Raw genomic sequence first — 5,756 nt, forward strand, 5'->3', positions numbered from 1 at the left:
TTTCAAAGTAGGATAGATAAAATAAGGAGACAAGTTTTAAATTATCCCTATATCAAACCAAACTGCAAATGCATTCATTTGTTAATGCTCTTCTTGAATCTGGAGACTGGCAATCTTGCAGATCCTCAGCTTTCTCTCTCATTCTCTGCAGAGATCACTTCAAATATTCTCCATTCTCTCAAATCTTCTTTGACACCAGGGTCCAGCTCATCATCAGATGATGATTTCACTTCATAAGTTTTAGAGAAAAATGTGAATCATAGCTAGAAACTATCTTACCTTCTTCTTTCCTCTCACTACAGTTCAGAAATGTCTCTCCTGCTAGGGCCATATCTCTGAGTGTTTCCTATCTCTTCCTTCAGGAACATACTCCACCAATAGCCTTTCTTTCTTCTACCATCTTGTCTCCCTTCCTAGTGACCCATTCCCAACAACATTTAAATACCCTGAGTATCCCCAAGTTATATTATAATAACTTTCTAGGGCTGCCATAACAAAGTATCACAAACTGGGTGACTTACAATCTTATCTCACAGTTCTGGATTGCCTCTTCCTAGCTTCTGGTGGTTTGCTGGAGATCTTTGGTGTTCCTTGGCTTGCAGATACAGAATTTCCATCTCTGCTTTGGTGTCCCATGGCATTCTCCATGTCTCTGCCTTCACATGGTCATGTTCTTATAAGGACACAAGTCATACTGGATTAGGGGCTCAACTACTCCAGTATGACCTCATCTTAACTAATTATTTATGCAATGAACATATTTCTAAATAAAGTCATTTTGTGAGATACTAAGGGTTAATCTTTTAACATATCTGTTTTTGGGGGATAGGCAAAATTCAACTCATAATACCAACCTAATAAAATAAAAAAACTAAATTCAAATTTAAAACAGTTTTTAACCAGACTTCCCATTTTAGTTACTATTTTTATTTTTTCATTGCTTTATAATCTAACTTTTGAAGGTATTGTCAAAAAGTTCTGCCTTTACTTCCTCACCCATTCATGTACTTTTCATCACGATCATAAAGAAAATTAGCTTTTCTTTGTGTAGGTAGGAGCGTGTAATTTGCCCTGATTATGCAAAAATAACACTCAACTTGACGTTCTTCCTCGGTGGCAATTAATAATAAATTAACATTTTAATTTCATATATAATATTAAGCTTTCATGCATTCAGCATCTATTGTTTTAGATATGCTGATAAATACATCATCTCATTTTATTCTCACTATTTTAAAGATGAAAGATAAAAGTAAATTTTAAGTTTTTAGCTTTTGTTCATGTGAAAGTATCCACTGAGAAATGTAGTCTTTCTTGATTTTCTGATAAAATTCAGTTTCAGAAAACTCAAACTTATAATGCAGATTGATAAAAGTGTGGGAAATTCACCCTTTGTAGCTTCATGGAAGACAGACAGCTGGTCTTCAATGGACTCAATGTGCTTTATTTTCATAATGTGATATATATACAAACATACTAATATTCATTTTATTCAGGCCACCATTATATTCACTTACACAGAGCATGCCTAATCTGAAAAGCTGAAATCTGAAATGGTCCAATGAGCATTTCCTTTGAGCATGAGATTTGAGTGTCATGTTGATGCTCAACTGTGTTTTTGGATTTTGGACTTTCGGGTTAGGAATACTCAATCTGTTTTATGGCAGGTTGTCTTATGGCTTATGTCTTATGTCCTGGCCTCTAGCCTTACCCTTTTCCAGTCAATACAACAATAAACAAACAAGGAAACATTCCCACTCTGATAATCAAAGAGGTATAGAATAAAATGCATTTTAAAAAAATCTTATATTACATTGGCACAGATAGAAAGTATTGATAATGTTCGGTCTGGGCAAGAGTTTACATCCTGTTAGTTTCAATGTTGATGACCTGGGGGATAATTTGAAAAATTGCAAAACCAGTACTACTGGTTTTCCATTGGCAGTGAATATTGCCAAACAATCCAAATTAATAGACGTTTTCCAAGATAAAATTTTACAACCTTTTATTATTTCCAAAAGCTCCACATAAGTCCCTCCTTAACTCTCAGGAAATTACTAGTGAGAAAATGAAACAACTAAACAGTAACTTTCTGATTTTCTCACTCTAAATGATGCTTCTACTGGCATCAGGCCTTAAATCTTTCTGCCTCTATCTTTCTCTTACCATGAAAGAAGTATCTTTACTTCTCCTAAAGGTCGAAACTTCTTTTGTTTCTTGTTCCATTTTCTTCCTAGTTTGACAGGGTCTTATTCGGCAGTTTCCTTTTATCTTTTCCTTAGTCACTAATTCCCCTCTCTAAAGGGTTATTTTCAACATAAATATGCTCGACATCTCCTGTCTTTTATTTTAAACTCAATTTGTATCTTTGTTCTCTTGCAGTACACATTCCTATTTGTTGGTTCTTCTATATAACAAAACTTCTTTAAAAATTATACACATTTACAACATGCATTTTTTTACCTTCCTTCAACTCTTTGAAAAATTTCCCCAGCTTTATTGAACTACAATAGCCAAATAAAAATTGTGTATATTTACAGTGTACAATGTGATGTTTTCATATATGTGTGCATTGTGCAATGATTACCATAATCAAGGTAATTAACATATCCATCACCTTACCTAGTTACCTCTTTTATGGTGTGGTGAGAAAATTTAAGATCTACTCTCTTAAGAAATTTCAAGTATACAGAGCAGTATTATTAACTATAGCCACCATGCTTCATATTAAATCTCCAAAAATAATTCATCCTGCATAACTGAAAATGTGTACCCTTTAACCAACATGTCCTCATTCCCCCTACCCACAACCCTTAGAAACCCACCATTCTTATCTCTGCTTTAGTGAGTTCATCTTTTTTTAGATTCCATATGTAACTGAGAACATACAGTATTTGTCTTTCTGTGCATGACTTACTTCATGTGGCATAATATCCTCTCGCTCTATTGATGCTATTACAAATGATAGGATTTCTTTATTTTTAAGACTGAATAAAATTCCATTTTGTGTGTGTATGTGCATGTATCTTTTTGTTCATGATTGCTTCAAGTGTTTGGAGTCTTCACGGGTTCCATAGGAATTTTGTGAATTTGTATGGGGCGTGTGTGTGTGTGTGTGTGTGTAAAATATGAAAAACATTTTCCTTATCCATTCACCTTTGATGGATGATTGGGTCAATTCTGTGTCTTGGCTATTCTGAATAATGCAGCAATGAACATAGGCAAAACTGACAGAGACTTCTTAAAGAAACAAGAGAAGTTTAAATAAAAATACGTTATTATAGCATTAAAAGAAAATATTGGCAGAGATCCATTCTAAGAAATGCTTTGTTTGGCATTTGTTTCATCATTGTGTGAACATCACAGAGTGGACTTACACAAACCTACATGGTATAGCCTACTATGCACCCAGGCTATATGGCATAGCCTATTGCTCTTAGACTACAAACTTGTACAGCATATTACTGTTCTGAATACTATAGGAAATTGTAATGCAATGGTAAGTATTGGTGTATCTAAATATATAGAAACAGAAATGGTACAGTAAAAATACAGTGTAAAAAATTTAAAAATGGTACACCTATACAGGGCACTTACCATGAATTGAGCTTACAGAGCTGAAAGTTGCTCTGGGTGAGTCAGTGAATGAGTAGTGTATGAATGTGAAGGCCTAGGATATTACTGTACACTATTGTAGACTTTATAAATACTGTACACTATACTAATTTATCAACATTTTTTTCTTTCTCCAATAATAAATTAACCTTAGTTTATTGTAATTTTTTTCCCCAAGAAACCTGGTGTCCCAGTGCTTGAGGATAGAACTTGCAGATGGGAAGCCCCTGGCATCAAAGACAGGATGCTGATGGGGCCAGCGCCCTTTCCCTCTGCCTCTGTACATATTGGGGAGCTGGAACACGCACCCAGTCCCTGCCAAGAAAAGGAGGGTACTGTAACTTTTTTTATTTTATAAGTTTTTAATTATTTTTAACTTTTGACTCTTTTATAATAACAGTTTAAAACACAAACACATTGTACAGCTGTAAAATTTTTTCTTTCTTCATATTTTTATTCCAAAAGCTTTTTCCTATATTCTAATTTTCTTTTACATTTTAAACATTTATGTTAAAAACTAAGACATAAACATACACATTAGCTTAGCCCTACACAGGGTCAGGATTATCAATATCACCATCTTCTGCCTCCATATCTTGTCCCACTGGAAGATCTTCAGTGGCAGTAATATGCATGGAGCTGTTAACTCCTATGATAACAATGTCTTCTTTGGAATAGCTTCTGAAAGACCAGCTTGAGGTTGTTTTACAATCTACTGTTTTTTTTAAATAAGTAGAAAGAGTATCTAAAATAATGATTAAAAGTATAGTTTAGTAAATACATAAACCAGTAATAGTCATTTATTATCAATATCAAGTATTACATAGTGTACAGAATTGTGTGTGCTACACTTTTATATCATTGACAAAGCAGTAAGTTTGTTTACAACAGATTTCTCACAAACAGGTAAATGAGTAAATGAGTTGTGGCACAATGTTATGACAGCTACATTATCACAAAACAAAAGTTTTTAGCTTCATTATAATCTGAATGAATTACTGTCATATAGATAGTCTGTCATTGACTGAAACATCATTATGTGGTCCATTACTGTATATTTTATTTCTCTGTTATTAAAGTTTTCTTTTTGTTTTAGTTTTCAGTAGTTTGAAAATTATATGAATTAATGTGATTTTGTTTGTATTTCTCTTGCTTGTAGAGCTTATGTAATTGATGGATTAAATTCATCATCAGTTCTGAAAAATTTTTAGCCATTAAATCATTAAATATTGCTGCCATCTCATTTGCTATCTTCTTCTGAATATCCAATTACACACATATTAGAAATTGTCTTTCTTTTGTTATATCTTTTGTAGAATTTTCCAAAAATATGTATTTGGGGAATTTTTTGGTAACTAATTCATATTTTAATTGCATGGTCTCCAGAAAATAGCCTGCATGATTATGATTCTCTGATATTTGTTGTCAATTTATTGTTTAGAATTTAAATTTTTTAAATGATATGTATAGTAAAAAAAATTGTACATTTAGCAATTTCATGGCACAATTTACTATATATTTTCATTACATTGTGTTTGAGTTTTTCAAATCTCTTATAACAATAATGAATTTTATAATTGTTCTATGTGTTTATCATTCAGAGGAAAGTTTTATAATGTTGTTTTGATTTCAGATCTGGAATTATTTTCATGTGGTTCTGCAAGTTTTACTAATATATTTTAAGTCTATATTGACTTAAAAATACAAGCTCAACCCTATCTTTTTTTAAAAAATATAAGCTAGTATTTTTTTATAATATAGAGCTTTTCCTCATTTACTGGAGCTATTTGCTTACTCTAAAGTCCTACTCGAAAAGAAGATGGATGTTTACTGATTTTACTTTCATCACCAATTTCACAGTAAGGCAATACTTTATCAAATCTTGATCTATAAGGTTTTTTTGGCATTATTGTTTATGAACACTAATTCTTGGATTTTGAAATTCTTTTGGTGCTTTTTTTTGCAACTTTAGTCAGTGCAGGTTCCTTATATCTGTTTACTTGTTTTGATGTCATCTCATTAATTTCAAATGCCACTTGATTTCTTTAGAACAAAATGCTCCAGCGTCACATAATGCCTTCTTTGCCCTAGACCAGGAACTAGCCATTGGTCCTAGGCACTCTTGTTCTTTTTAGTTTTCC

At 32.5% G+C, this 5,756-nt stretch overlaps 1 non-coding gene across 1 annotated transcript; it reads right to left on the bottom strand.

Annotated features, from left to right (window-relative positions):
- Positions 1 to 3,798: 3,798 nt before the first annotated feature.
- Positions 3,799 to 3,947, bottom strand: LOC142871281 (small nucleolar RNA SNORA57). The gene has a single exon (XR_012919532.1). It is a non-coding gene; the product is annotated as a small nucleolar RNA SNORA57 (small nucleolar RNA).
- Positions 3,948 to 5,756: the final 1,809 nt, after the last annotated feature.

This window comes from Microcebus murinus, chromosome 5, assembly GCF_040939455.1.
Source record: "Microcebus murinus isolate Inina chromosome 5, M.murinus_Inina_mat1.0, whole genome shotgun sequence".
NCBI classification, from domain to species: Eukaryota; Metazoa; Chordata; class Mammalia; order Primates; family Cheirogaleidae; genus Microcebus; species Microcebus murinus.